Source organism: Anas platyrhynchos, chromosome 1 (assembly GCF_047663525.1).
Source record: "Anas platyrhynchos isolate ZD024472 breed Pekin duck chromosome 1, IASCAAS_PekinDuck_T2T, whole genome shotgun sequence".
Taxonomy (NCBI): Eukaryota; Metazoa; Chordata; class Aves; order Anseriformes; family Anatidae; genus Anas; species Anas platyrhynchos.
In genome coordinates this window covers 145,994,001-146,009,773 of record NC_092587.1, presented here as the reverse complement: position 1 = coordinate 146,009,773, position 15,773 = coordinate 145,994,001, and the positions used below count along the sequence as shown (strand labels likewise).

Genomic DNA, 15,773 nt, shown 5'->3' with positions numbered 1-15,773 from the left:
GAACTGTCCATTCTACTGCAAATCAGAAGCTCCAGCAAATCTGTTGTTTCACACTGCAATATTCCTCAACTTTATGGATAAAGTAGCTATGTGCCTTCTCAGTGAATGGGGTGTGTTGTTGCTCTGTGGGTATCCTCCCATGCTATTCAGTTAAACTCTCCAGTTCTTATCTTCTGCAGAAGCAGCACTGGATTTTTATCAGTGGATACTGTGCTAGGGGCCTAATTATATGTGATGTACACAAGAAATCTCAAGTTGTGTATGCAGTCAAATATAACTTGACAGATGTCAGTGTACAGATTACCATGGATTTGGGGAGGTTGTTTGCTTTTATTTTGCTGATGAGTAGGTGACTATTTCATTTGTCCTTTAGCACAGAAGCTTGACAAGGAGAAAACCTACTGTCCTGTGAATGCAAACAGAAATTTCAGACAGGTCTCTGACTTTTGCCAGGCACTAGAGACTTCATCTTCCTCCCTCAGAACTGGGACTGCTGGTTGTGCGCCTACCTCTATTAGTGCATGCATTTAAATCACCACATTAATCCCTGTGACTGAGACTTAGTGAGGGAGAGCGCTCTGCAAGGCTCTTTTTGAACCACTGTCTTAATGCATTAATCTGCAAGGTGGCTCTGGACTGACTTGAGCAAGAGAAAAGGCGGACTTTCCATGTTCCCTTTCCCATCTGAGGATCTTCAGGAGCCTTTCAAGGGGAGAAATAAAACCTTCCAGATAAGAACAGAGCAGCGTGCATCACTATTCAAGAAACCCCATTGCCTTTACATTGGTGGGTACAGGAGCAGTGTGCAAACAGATGCTGGCCTCCACAGCCACTGGGGCCTGCAGAGCTAATGGGACGCATCACCTGCCGGGCTCAGCTCAAGCTGCTCTCTCTTAACTGAGTGGCGGCAAGTGGGGAATGTCATGAAGCATCAGGCTCAGCCTTGTCTGATTCTTTCTGCCCTCCCCATTGAAAGGGCAGGAATGGCATCATTGAGGTATTTTGGTGTATCCCTCTGAGGATGCTGCTGGAGGAGGTAGCCTCCTGCAGCCCCCATGGTCAGGAACGAGGGCCCACGTGTGCCCCTGCAGCTGCCAGGCGAGTTGATCACTTCTGCTTGCGTGCATGGCACAGTGATTGCTCAGATTGCATCTGCCTCATGTGCAGCGCTAAGAGGCTTCATCAGCTGCTTTGATGCGCTTTCTGGGATCCCTTGCTTGATGTCGATGTATTCCTCCCTGGCAAGGAGCCAGCATTTTGTTTACCTCTTAGAAGAAGATTCATTAATGTGTTTTTCCTCTTCTAGTTTGTTTGTGTCATTTACCCTGAGTAGGCAATTTTGCTTTCCTCCTTCTTTTTTCTTTCTTTTTTTTTTTTTCTTTTTCCTCTCCTCTCTCTCCTTCCCTTCCCTTCCCTTCCCTTCCCTTCCCTTCCCTTCCCTTCCCTTCCCTTCCCTTCCCTTCCCTTCCCTTCCCTTCCCTTCCCTTCCCTTCCCTTCCCTTCCCTTCCCTTCCCTTCCCTTCCCTTCCCTTCCCTTCCCTTCCCTTCCCTTCCCTTCCCTTCCCTTCCCTTCCCTTCCCTTCGGGAGTGGGGGAGGTTTGCTTTCATCATTGATATATTGGTGAGTAAAGTAACTGTTTGCAAAATGAACGACCACATACTGTTTTGGTTTAATAATCTTTCTTTCTCTCTTTCTCTCTTTCTTTCTCTCTTTCTTTTTCTTCTGTTTCCAAGGTAAGTTTTACTAGCAGCTATTTTTATGCAGCCCTACCAGTCAGTAGAATAGCTTAGTTTTAACTAAGCATGCAGTCAAGCCCAGTCATTGCTCCTTCAAGCTTTCTCTCCAGTCTTGTTTAAAAGGGTATATTTACATGATAAATCCACCACTGTCAGCACTGATGACCCTGCAACAGCAGTACATGCAGTGTGACCATTAGCAAATGAAGTCGGGTATTTCTAAACTATTAGGGTAAGAAAATTTAAAAGAAACAATTACTGAAGATCTTGATCTGCATTAATATTACACTGCTGCCAAAAGTGATGGTGCTATTTTAGCAAAGAAATAAGATTCAGATTTTTGACGGTGTAGATAAGGCCTGACAGGCTGATCAAATAAAGTGGTGAGAAAGTAATAATTTCACAACTTTCACTGCACTATCCTACAGAAGGTGTAACTTTTGTATTTTTAAATGATGAGATGACAATGAAGCTAGCTGAGTTCCTTCCCTTTGTGTTACATGCACCAAGCGATTTTTCAAGCTCTCCGTGGCCAGTTTATGTATTGTAGAGGGGCTGTGAAATGAGATGCTAAAGCGTGATTCTGCTTTCAACAGTGCATGGAGCTGCTTCTAGGGAGGGCAGTGATGGCAGGGGAAGCCGGGGCAGCCAGCAGCAACCTACCACTGCCCGAGCCAGTCAGGTGGAGAGGAATCAGCGAGGCCAGATGCCCAGATATTGCAGGGCCTTACAATATCTCTCACGTGGTTATTTAAGAATAAGAATCCATACAAAGCAAAAAGAGCAGGACACACTTTTCAGTTCTTCAGCCGCAGGCTTAATTAATTTTGTCCTACAAACTGTAATTTTGGAAGAAAATAATTTCAATCATTTAATCAAAGAAGTTCAAGATCAGGTTGAGAGAAGGAACTAATGAATAAATTCTGCAGGAAAGATACTTCCAGTTCAGTGCCTCTCTGTCAGGGAATGGTGGTGATCAATTTCCTCTTCCCATAAAGCTAGAGCACTGGGACTTGAAAGATTTATGTTAAAAAAAATCTCACTTTGGGACAGAAAAAATGTGGTTGATCAGTTCCCTCAAAGAAAGGAAACCCTTGCCTAATTAACACCTGTATTTGCTCTCTTTTAAGGTACATCAGCAGGCAATGCTGTGCAATGACCTTTCCATATATATTGTTTCCTCTTTTGCTAAACCAGGGAGCCAGGGTCAGCAGTGCAGCCACATTTTCCACTGGCCCCGTTACCAAGCCGAGGCTGATTTTAAAAGCAAAATTCTACGTTCCCTGATCTGAAAAGAGATGTGTTCCAAAAAAAGTACAAAATCTCTTTGTCTTCCCGACTACCTATGTTTCAAGTTTAAAACCCGTTTCCTTGGTAACTGGGCTCGCTAGGCTGGTCGGCTCACATGATACGTGCAGAGGTCACCACATATTGTCCAAAGGTTATCGAGCCGTGTAGCTGAAACGTAACGTATGAGATTTTGGTCCTCGTTTCAAAGGGAATAAGACAAATGACAAACTTTCTCTGCTGCTCGCCTCGTCCTACATAAAATATCCTGTGAAGTCTGGTGACGGGGGGTGGTGACAGTCACTCTTCCTCTTGGCTCTTCTCTCCGCCACCGGATACCTCAGGAGCGCCGTCAGCCATGACGCCATTTTACTGTCCTTCTTCTGTCTCCGAAGGGGGCTGTTACGAAAGATATTAAAACTTGGCTGTTCAGGGCCTATCTCTGTGTTGTCGTCACGGGGCTGAGTGGCGGGCGGCGATTTGGATTTTCCTGACTGTCAGCTTGAGTCCCCACACCCAGACAACGCGCATTCACAGCGTCCTTGGTTGCCTGCCACCAGGCCCATCTGTTGGGCTGATTCTCTGCCCGTGTAAAAGTCAGTCAGACAGGGCTGTGGGTGCCAAGAAATTGTGAACTGAGAAGGGGAGCCTGCACAACGCTGCCGGCAGAGTGTCTCCGGCGAGGGCCTCCTCCTCTGTGGCTGCCATCGCTGCCAGCTGCCTCCCTGCCGCAGGTTACAGCCGCTGGCATTCGCATGCTATGGAAAGGAAGCAGAGAAGAGGAGGGGAGAGATTTCGGGGTAGCCTTGGCAACTTGCTAAGCAAGCTGTGCTGCTGCAGGTACTCGGCTTGCAGCACAACTAAGAGACGTGGAGCTTGTGGTGTATTTACATGTTACTCGGTAGGAAGGAAACACACAGTCAGAGTGCTAGGGTGAACCTGGGGGATCCCATTACACTTGAGAAGAGAGCCACTGACCAAACTGGCATAATTTCAAGAGGTCAATGAAGGTACTTCTTCTCCTCTTCCACGTAGGAGATCCGCACAAGATTGTTAGCTCTGCCTGTGGAGTGCTCCTGAATGCAGGGTGGAGATTCAAAGACAAGATTCCTTAAGATAGATCATCTCTCTCTCAGCCACAATCAGGTTGTGCAGTGAAGAAGATTATCTCATCTGTGTGTAACCATTATAATCCAAATCTGGAGAGTGTCAGGCACATGGACCCTTGCAATCCCATCCGTAAATGTGTCTTTCACTTTAAGTCTGTCTGGCCAGGACTGTTATATATGTGAGGCCAACCTGTGTATCTGTTTTCTTTGCTTGGACAGCTCTTCACTTCTGCCGAGTAGGCAATACTGCTGCTGCCCTTGATACTAGAGGAACAGGTAACCTGTCCATCATCACTATACTTGAATATAAGGAGAGAAATACCTTCAGAGTTGGTCAGCAGGAATTTGCCATATCACTGGCTATGGATCAACAGTATATAGCAGCCTAACTAGTTTTTCATGAATTATATACTTTTCTGCTCAAACTTAAAGCACAAATAAACATGGGGGTCAGTTTGAACTCCAGAATGCTTTAAGTCATTCTTTATATGCTGAAAAAAATAATCATCCCAAAGCAGGTAAATAGATCTGTGTAATCTGAATTATTTCATTATGTTTCCAGATTTTATTATTATTATTATTATTATTATAAACAAAGATGGGAAAATCTTGTCTACCATGAACCTGTAACTAATGGATAGATGAAGAGCAGCACGATGGTGCATAGACTCAGGAGCTCAGTCTGGATGTGAAATATGGTGGTTAACAGAGAAACAGGTTGCCCAGGGAGGTTGTGGACTCTCCATCTTTGGAGACAGAGGTAAAAGGGAAAAGATAAGAATTGGAAAAGACTGGGAAAAAGGAAAAGATGAAAACATAATTTAAAAAAAAAAAAAAAAAAAAAAAAAAAAAAACAGAAAACATTTCAAAGAGGATGGCATGTAAAAAGTGAGAGGCCAAGAGTGGAGCACATCAGCAGGAAACAGATTTGGACAGGTGGGGAGATGAAAGGAACCATTCCCCATTGCCCAGTCAGTGCTGCAGTCACTGAACAGCAACCTGCAGTTGTGTCCAGCCTCGGAAGCACCACAGAAAGGAATATTCCTGGGATAGAGTAGAAGAACAGCAGGAAAGGTGTGCGAAAACTGAATGAAAAATTAAAAGAAGGAACAGAAATGAAGAAAATGTAAGTTGGCAGTTTACCTCGCTTTCAGGTACAGCAAAGGAATCTGTCTCTAACTCTAACTAGTCTTGTTACAATGCACAGTTGTATAATTTGGGGTTTTCTTCTTCTTCTTTTTTTCTGGTTTTTGTTTTGTTTTGTTTTGTTTCTGTTTTGTCTCTCTTCTCATGAGTCTGAAGGAAATGTTTGTGAGAGGCACTGAAAGCAAAGAATTGCCTAGGCATGTCTTTGAGGGCCTGCTGTGGTGAAAAGATGAGCTTCCAGACACAGCAAGATTATTTTTGTGATTTTCCAGCTCTTGTTATTTTCTCCTTCTGATGTTTTGGCCAACATCAAAGCCCAAGCAAAGAACCCCAACTTCCAGTAGTCTGGGGTAATAGTGCTGAAGAAGGGATGAATAAGTGATGTGTGATGATGTGCTTTGCTTTCCCTGATGGCTGCGAGTAATGCTGAGGAATCTGGTGCTCAAGATGCTGTCTCTGAGCCAAGAGTTAGGGACCACTGCCTGAGGGGACAAGGAGCAGACGTAGAGAATTATTTACTTGCTCACTACCAGTGAAAATTAAAATAAATAAATAAATAAAAGTAGAAGACAAGTAAAAAATACCAAACAATTGCAACAGTTCTCCCCTCTCACCTTCTGCTAGAAGTGCCAGACAGCATGCTGCAGCTCTAAGCATACCTGGTATCAAGCAGTACCAAAATCATTAGGTGCTGATGCTTGTATAGCTTTGCAACACCAGTCAGCTGCTCTGCAGTTTGTCAGCCACAGGGCTTGGGGACTCTCTCCCCACCCTTATCCCCTCCTGTCTTGCATCTTCAAATCTGTAAGATGCAGCATAGCACAGTCCTCTGCCTCACCAGCTTCATGGGGTTCACCTGGACATAGTTACTAGCCTTCTCTCTACCTTGTTTGACCACACCCCTCCAGGAGGGTCTCATGGGGTCTGGGATGAGTCTTGAGGGGACAAGGATGTAGGATCAAAAGAGCTGGTGTAGGTGAGGTGGGTCATTGTTCCAGAAGAAGAAAAAATGCAGGAAGCCAGCTTGGAAGAGTGTAGGTCATGCACTGAGAGACAGGGAGAAATAAAAGGAAAAGAGAAAGAAAACATGAAGAAGAAGAGAAAGTGTTGGAGGTGCAGGTCTCATGATGCTACTTTCCTGCAGTCTCTACTCCAGAATGATGTCTGCCAGGAAAGTCACATTGTCTGGAAAACAGAGGTGTTAATGAGGAGAAACCAAACCCCTGATCTCACCGAGAGCTTCCTGCAACATGGCATTTGGTGGTATCAGTATCATCAAAGATTCAAATGGCAATGCGTAAGTGCATTGGTCATCAGCAGATCAGTCCATCCTGGGCAGAGGACGAAGCACAAAAGAGTGAACAATGTCACAGAGGAAATATTTAATATGTAGCCTGACCAGCACTTGAGAATACCAAAGCTCTAAGAGCTGCATTAAAAAAAAAAAAAAAAAAAAAAAAAAGTCAAATACTCTCCTGGTGTTAATGTGCTGCAGTCCGGTGAGCAAAGTTCTGGTCAATGAAAGCAGCCTTTTAAAATAGCACAGCCCAATTCCTCTCTTTTCTTCCGTGTACTCTACGGGGATTCATGCCAGCAGCTGAACTGCTGCTTTTTAGTCCCAGAAAAATACTGTTGTGTTTTTTTTTTTTCCTTTTCTTTTTTTCCTTTCATATATTTTTTTTTTCTTATTAAAGAGTATCCAAAATTTAGCTGAGAAAAAAAAATAAATCTTTATTTAAACTTCTTGTAAAATCAGGTTAATTATTTTGGAATATATTTTTCACCAGAGCTTTTTCAACAGTGGCTCTGCTGTACCTATTGGTAGTGATGGATTATGGGAGAACTAAGTGATCAGGTCTTACCTAGGTCCATTTCCCATTCTGGCTTACAAATTTTTATGCCAGTGTTTGGAAAATGCAGCCTTCTGAGTTCCAGATTTTGATATTTAGCATTAACATAGTTAAATCCATGTGTAACACCATGCAATATGTATGCTGCCTACTCTCTGAACATTCTGTGTATTTTCTTTGTGCAAGCTCTATGCAGTGACTTTAATAAATACCCTGTATAAGTAACATCCTCTTACCAATTTACAGAAAGGCACTGTGGAGGACGTACTTCCAAAACAAGTCAGTGAATTTGGAGGCTACAGCAAGAAGGAACAACTCTGATGCCATGAATTCACTTATGACCAAGTTAAGTGAGCAGACAGCACTGCCACCGAAATAAGCAGTCCTTCTTCCTCCTTGCCCTGTGACTATTTCCCCCTCGACCCTGTGCTATGCTGGCCTTTCTGCTGCTGGGTTGTTTCATGCAGGGGAACCAGGCCAGGGGAAAGCTGTGCTGGGAAAAAGGTCCTGGCTGGCTTTAACATTGTCCACTGCATGGACCCACACCTTCTGATGCCAGGACAAGGGAGAGGGCAACGTCCAGTCACACACACACACACACAATAATAATAATAAAAAAAAAATCATGGCAGTGGGATAATGGGACTGCTTCTTTTGGCCTCAGTGTTGGACTCAAGTGTTTGTGGAACCAAAGCCTCCCAGAGCCAGGTCTGGATCTCTTGTATTAACGTTGTTAAATCATGAATAAAATCTTGTTCTGGCAGAGAATTTTCTCTGGCCTACAGTAAACAGCATCCATTGCTTATTCAGTCAGGTTCCTGGAATACAGGCAATAAATATGCTTCTTTTTATTGTTTTTGGGGAAGTTTGGATAATAATGCTGGACAGCAGCTAGTCTTTTCCAGTCTGAGTCAGGCTGCACTCCCTTTCCTCGCACTCCAAAAAGAGATATTGCAGACTGCCACGTATGCTTTGGCACATATTTGGGAACCTTCATTGTCCCCATAAATCAGTGGTGCCATGCAGCAATCACTGCTGGGGTTTGGATTATTTCCTGGCTTGAAGCACAGTGTGCTTGCATGTGTGTGGTGAGCAGGAGATGACCAGAGGGACAGCAATGACTGCTTTTCTGCAATGTATACTCTGACTGCTGCCATTTGCTGTGTCCCAGAAGCTGATGGCATAGGAAGAGGTGGCTAGGCATCTTTGTGCTAAAAAAGGCTTCTGCAAGATGTGGTCCAGCACCAGCTCTGCCAGCCATATTTCTGGCCAGGGGCCTCCATGCAGGGCCATATCCTTTCCTATGTGGCCAGCAAGGCTGTGCTCAGCTTTTGGAGTGGTTCTTTCCATGTTCTTGCACCCTAAAAGCACAAACAAGGATAGCACAAGTGTTTGCAGTATCAAACATTTTGTCAGGTTGCACAATGCTTCTGCGAGTGAGGTAAACGTGTCTGAGGCAAGGTACAGGATGGCCAGTCCTTGGGAAAAATACGCACAGTTCGGCACAAAAAGGACAGCCTTCCAAACGTTACACAATCACTTGCTCAGAATCCCAGATAATTAAGAAAGAAACAAACCAACGTCAATGCAGATGCTCTACATGATGGGAGAAGCCATTTGTTTTAGGGACTAGGTAAATGTTTAAAAAAGTAATAAAAAGAATGGAGTCCCTGGTCAAAAAAGCCTATGTAGGGTCAGTGCCAGAGGGTCCTGGACAGACAGACAGACAGGCAGAAGAGACAGAGGTGTGCAGACAGATAACAGACCTCTGGTGTGCAGGGGGTATGTGTGACAGCTTTGTTCAATAAGACAAGCTTGTGGATCTCTTAGGTTGGAGGAAAACGCTTCAATTGATATGTAAACTAGCAGCAGTAGGATGAAAATAGAAATTCTCTACAAACCACACCAGCCAGAGTTGGGGTTGCAAAACATTGAGAATATAAATGTACCTCTCAGACTTCAGGAAGTAAAGTGCTTTTACATCTTCACAGGCACTGCCAGCCCTCTGAAACCGTTTTCCTTTTCCTTTTCTTGTATGGAACCACAAATTCCCTCCTTTCTTCCCCTGACCTTTTGTTTTACTCTATCTGAGTTGGAAAACATCTCCTTTGATTGTCAGAGTGTTGCTTTCATTTGTAATTCTACTTTGTTTTGCAAAATCATTCAGGAATTCTTCTTGATCCAAAGGCAGTTGTTTGAAAGCGTTTCAGTAAAGCCTGTAGGAAGACAGACATCTGTTTATTCGTCTGGTATTCGCTTTCTCCATCATTTTCCTTGTTCTTTCCTTGACTTCGCTGATGACCACTAATTTGTGCATTTAGAATCCAGGGAAAAGCCTGCTTTTATATTTTCAGAAAAAGCTAGTGTTATTTTCTATCCTTTGCAAGATGCAATATGTGCAATTTTCTTCTTGCCTCGAGGTCTGAAATCACCACAACAATGCCTTCTGCCATCAAGGTCTCAGAGGCTCCTTTACAACAAAACACTTGAACAAACACTTAAAGTTAAATCTCTGCATATCCTTATCGAAGGTGGTGAAGTATGAATATACCGTGAAATGCACAAGGTTTTTGTGCAAAGGTACTAAAGATTTGTATTCAGAAAGGAACTGATGAAAGTTTTGCACTAGAAGTCGCTTTTAGCTTGAAATGGCTTTTCAGTTGATAGCAAAAATTTCACATTATTCAACATTCCACAAGAAAGAAAAAAAAAAAACTCAAAGCCAAGCTTCCAACCGGAAACTATATAAGTATATGTATTTCATTCTTACAAAGTTTGAAAAATTAAGAAAATTTCAAGGCTATTATCTCTAGGTCTAAACTAAAAAATGACATGAAAATGTAGGGAAAAGAGATCTGTTGTTTGTTTTCCCTGTGTTGTGGTATGTAAAAGAGTCTGAAAGGTTTGGAGATGAGATACGGTCTCCTCTGAGGCCGGGTCCAGTCCCCCATGTTTGCAGTGGTTGAGTTGGGTATTCCTGAACTTTCAGGCTTCCTCAGTTCTCCTCTTTGGAAGGACAATTTGCAATGCTGCTTTCTGCAGCCGTAAATTACTACATAAGCTTTAAAGTACTGGAAAATTGCCCTGAAATGCTGTTCCTTTTACCTTAGCATAATCAGATGTGTTTCAGGGACTGATTTGCATCCCTGGAGGTGTCTCCAGGATCACGGTGTGGGCATGGTACCATAAAACCAGCTAAGATGCCCAAGGGCTGGAAGTGCCCAGAGAAGAACTGTAAATATTTGCAGCAGGCAAATGCACTTAGGGATAGATTAGTAACCTGTTTCTGACATGGGGAATCCATCAGGAAGTCTTCACACAAATAATCTGAAAGATCAGACCCGGTGTCATTCGGATTAAGATGTCACTATGCTGTTATCTGGGATGAAGTGTAGGATTTATATAAACATCTTTCTCTTGCTGAGAATCAGCCAATTCAAACAACTCGTGTAAGTGGTTTCCATGCTAAAGAGGACTGTGTTTACATCTTGAGCAGCTGTCGCTGTACTGTGGACCTGCATGGGGAATAAAAAGAAAAAAGAAAAAAAGAAAACCTCTTTAATTTCACATTTATTACCCTGTTTCCAGTCCTCTTGGACATAGTGGCCACTTTGTTCATCCGGCAGCAAAAAAAACAGGCAATTTGGCCAGAAGAAGGAACATTCCTGCTTCGTGGGATCCCCAGGTTTTGTGAAGTGCTGTTGTGATTCTTCTGCCACTCCCTTCCAGAGATGAGAAAGGAAAGAAAAGACAGAGGGGGAAGGGGGAAGGGAAGAGAGATGTTTTTCTGCTAGACTGGCTTTACGTGAGCCGTATAGAGACATCTTCTGTTGATGTCTAACTTAGTCACTGCAGCTCATTTTCTGCCTCTCTCAGTAATACAGGGGAAGGATCTGGCAGCCTGGGATAGCGGGGCTCTGGACTGATCATTGCTCTCTTGCTATTAAATGCTGCAGCAGCTGTCACACCTGTATTAGGCACCTCCAGTGTGATGCCTTAGAGAAAGCCTTCGAGACCTGGGGCTGAAGGTTCGTAACAGATGGTTTAAAACCAGCTTCTGGGCACTCTGATCACCTGCACTGAGTTTTCCTGACAGAGGATCAGCATCCTTATTTCTCCCTTAAGAACAAAATGTTAAGTCCTGTTCTTCGATGTTTATTCTTTCCAGATACAAATACAAGAAACCCCACCTTGTGCAACTCTGTTTGCAGCCTGAGCACTTCAAACAGACCGAAGCACAAGGAGGAATGTAGCCCTTTAAATCTTACTCAATCTGCAATTTGTATCTCCTTGACAAAAATTATTTCTTTAAAATTTGGAACCCGTGCGTTAACGAATCTCACCTTTCCTAGCTAGTCCAAGTTAAGTCTGATGAAAGCCACCTTTGATTTATTTTTTTTGTTGTTTGCATTAAATGTCTTTTTGAACTCTGGTGTGGGTGGCTGACCTTTAGAATAAAAAGCCATCCTGGTGCAATGCAGCTAGAAGCATTGAACAAGTGCACTGACAGTTAAATGAAAAGTGACTGGCTGGGCTGAGGTACACCTGTCACATTAATGCTGCCAGGGGAACTTGGTGCTCACATGCTTGTTTGTTATGTGTTTTGTGTGTTGTTGTTATTTTTTTTTCTTTCTTTTTTTTTTTCCCCTATAAATCTTAGTTCTATAAATTTGCTAAGGAGATTTACATCTACATCTCTGGCTCCAGAGGCACCCTGCATGATATTTAGAGGAACTCTGGTTCCTTTTCTCTGGAATGCAGGATCAAGTGAGGGCTTACACATTAAAAATGAAAAACTAAATCAAACAGCAGTGGCTTATTCTTTAAAGTAAACAGAGCAAAGGCTATCAGTGTCAGCCACAGCAGCAGTCAGGTGCGTGCTGACAAAGGAAAGTGTGGAAAAAAAATCCTAACAGAGGAAGCTATTGGGGTTTGCTTACTTTTTCTAGAGAATGTAATATTTTTAAAGAATGAAGGTAGATTTACACTATAATAACAACAACAACAGCAACCCACCAGAAGGCAGACTCGTTTGCAGTAAAACCACTGAACTTTATCTAGCTTATGACCCTGCTTGGAAAAGTGCTGAGCACCCTAAGGTTCAGAAAGGTCATTAGAAAATTAGGTGATGCTCTCAGAGTTAAGTGCAATGTCAGGATGAGGCAATGTTTAAGGAAATGACTCCCAGATTTACCATTAAGCTGTAAGTGAGGAACTCTAGACCCATTTTACCAACAGGTAAAGCTATTTTGCCCAGTAATACCAAAGGAGGCAGCAATTCACTGCCCCTGCTGTTGTTTACTTTGCTTCTTGGGTAGGGAGGGGGAGAGGAGGATAAAAGAAAAAAAAAGTGTTTCATTTTCGTTTCCTGGGCTGCCTGGATTCTGTTATCTGTTCTGGGTTTCTTAACCCCGTACTAAATTATGTGATTTACTATTGTTTGCTCCATCAGGGGTTAACTTCAGTGCAACGCAGTACAAAATTAGAGCGCGACAATAAAAATAAAAAGTCTCTTTTATGAAAACGGCAAAAATCAAGAATAACCGTATTTCCATATAATGGCAGGTATGTATCAGGGAGGAACATTAGTATCTTGTCAATGATAACATCTTATCAGTGAGAAGTCAGTGATTTCAGACTTCTTATTCCTTTTTTTCATATGCAAAGCTGTTACTAGTGGCTGATCTATATTCTGAATTATGTGGATATAATGCAAAGGAGACGAACCTGCCTGAACAGCAGCATTGCAGTGACTTTTGGCAATGGCATTTTGTTCTGTACTCTTGCACCAGAGCCATGTCCAACAGATACTGCTGGGCTAAACAAAGGTTAGGAGGAGCAGAAGGCAATGCAGGTTGTATGCCAGAAAATGCTGGAAGGAAATCCCAGAAGGATGGCTCACTGTGATAAAGTTGTCTTCCAGACAGATTTAAAAATTATGTCAGACAACAGAGATGTTTACAGCTGCTTTGCTTCCCATGCTCCAAAGTCCAACCTAGCCAGGCTGGGCTGCAGCCCTTTGTCTCTACCTGTTGAAGTGTCACCAGTGCGAGCACTCATGTCCCTGAAAATAACATCACGAAAGAGATTTGCTGAGTAACAACAACCCATTTCTGTCTTCAAAACAAGAAGTCTGACTGCATGCGAATAGTTTTTAGTGGTTGCAATAGTTAGATTTTTATTAGTGCTACTATTTTTCCTAGTAGTAATGGCAAATTTTCATGACACATCCGAGCCAGATTAGTAACTGCTGCCCCTGAAGGGCAGATCGCAGACCTTATTTTATACTTCCCCTTTTCACCTTCCTTCTTCTGCCCCAATTCTTTCCCCCATCATTCAGCTAAGGGAAAAAAAAAAAAAAAAAAAAAACTTTATTATTCCACTGAGTTTGCATAGCATTTTAGTGAACTCAATTCACTAAACCCCTTAGTTGTCCCTCCACACCACTGGAGGAACACCACAGATAGCACAAGCTGTAGGTATTGTCTAGACATGGTGAGGGAGCACTGGTTTCCTCTTTTTCTGCAGTGGAACAACTACTTGGCTCCTCCTGCCTTACAGCGCCATGCCCCTAGCACTTCATCCCAGTAACATTTTCCCCATCAGCAAAGACAGTTTAAGAGGTTATTATTTTTCATGTTCCTCTACCTGTTCCCACTGCCTGCCATATTTCTCCTACGTGCCATGAGCTATGATATTGACCAGATCTCTGAAATGATCCAAGTTTCTCTTCAGAAGTAGTTCTTTTTAAAAAAAATAAATAAATCCTTCTGATCCTTCTGGTGGTTGTGACCAGAGCACAGCCCAAAGCAACCCTGCAGCCCTCTCAGCCAGCACAGCTGAGGGCACTGAAGTACAGTTGTGAGCCAGGTGAGTTTGCAAAGAAGGGAGCTGAGCATCCAGGGACAGGGAGCGATGAGCTATTTTACACTGCTTTTCCAATAGAGAAGAAGAATGTCTAAGTTATGTGGATTTCATGTTTTTGTTTTCAGTAAAGACTGCAGTGAACACAACGTGGTAATGTTCAGCAACAGATGAACCAGAAATTCTAACCACTGATGTTAATATGAGTTTCTACAGTGACAAACAAAAGGCTAAGGACTTCAAGGTGGCAGCTGTGTTTTTGGCTTTGATCAAAGAAATTGAGAATTAGTGCCAGCTGGGAACCATTCAGCCTTTCCTGGGACTGACTGCAACAAAGAACCAATTTTGCTCTAGGGGCTTGTGGGCCTTATTTGTTACACCTGACTGACCTGTGCTATATTTATTGCCTGTAGGTAAAATACAGATTGTTTTCTAGGTTTGGAATGAAAAAAATGTTCATCATCATAGCTGTGGCTGCTTGGCATCAGAGACTGTGAAGTACTGTGCTTTTCTCCAAAGTCTAGATTACAGAAACCCCAAATCTAGTATCTCTTCATAGTTCTTCGTCTAGGGTTATGCCCACCCTCAATCAACAGCACATAATGAACCCCATGCATGCTGTAATTTATGTGCTTGTATGAAATACTTTTGCCAGTTTAGATGTTTACATGGGATACAGATTTTTGTTTGTAAGGAATATATGTACTGAGAGCTGAATTTGTTGAACACCAGGCAGAAGGGAACATTGTCTTCCCCAGTGAGTTAACGACTTGTTTATATTAAATACTGAAATAGTCCTTAACAAGTTTCTATTTACCAGGAAATAACTCCACCTTACTATCTGAAAGGGGCATTGATAAGTTTCAAATATAGAGGGGGGAGGCCATTAACACTTCAGGAGAAATGTCAAAATTATCACTCTGGTGACGCTGCAGATCATAGGTATCTATGACGGGGTAAAGGTTTGAGTCTGAATATAACCTCAACAGGAGCCTAAGTGGTCATGCTCATTGCCTTCTAAAAGGTTTTCTTCTGAGTGAAAGATAAGAGTTTCATCCTAAGCATACCATGTAGGGGAGCATCTTGGCAGTGTTTGGAGAAAAGAAGAAATGTTTTGGAGTGGATCTGAAGTACATATATATAATCATTATTTTTTTTTATTATTATTATTTTATGTTAAATTTGAATTTCAACCAAGCAATCAGCTATTCAAACCACAATAAATAATTACTTATTATAACTGTGTCTATATCTACTTCTGTACATATTTCCCATTATCCATCTTGTGTTAAAAGCAATTTGAGAGTAATCCAAACATCAAAACATGTATTTCTCTGGATGTGGTGACCCTTAAAGTTTGGGTTGTTAATCATTTTTCTGTGCTATCACTCCAGTGAACGTGTTTTGGAGAACTGAAGTGTAAGTGTTCCTTCTTTAATCTATTTAACTGGTTTGAAATATAGAGCATCACTGCAAATAAAATCTTTTTCAGTAAGCAGCGTTGGCCAGAGACTCTGAGTCTTGCACTGGTACAGGAAAGTGCTTGTGTTGAAACACAAATATACCTGGAAATAAAGATGCTGCAAAAAAAATAGTCTTAGAGGAACCATATTATCACAGTGTGAGAATCTTGCTTAAAATATCAGACACGTGATTAAATAAGCAGATTAAAAGCAGTGCAATGCAGATAACTTATTATTATCACATATAACAAGAACATGAAAAATATTCAGTCTGCAATTGTGTGAATAATAAATAAAAAGGAAAAATATTTATTCTA

The 15,773-nt window shown here is 42.3% G+C and overlaps 1 long non-coding RNA gene across 1 annotated transcript; it reads left to right on the top strand.

The window, feature by feature from the left end:
• Positions 1 to 10,534: 10,534 nt before the first annotated feature.
• On the top strand, positions 10,535 to 15,198 carry LOC140000877 (uncharacterized). Its single transcript, XR_011806094.1, has 3 exons — positions 10,535 to 11,157; positions 12,582 to 12,694; positions 14,122 to 15,198. It is a non-coding gene; the product is annotated as an uncharacterized lncRNA (long non-coding RNA).
• Positions 15,199 to 15,773: the final 575 nt, after the last annotated feature.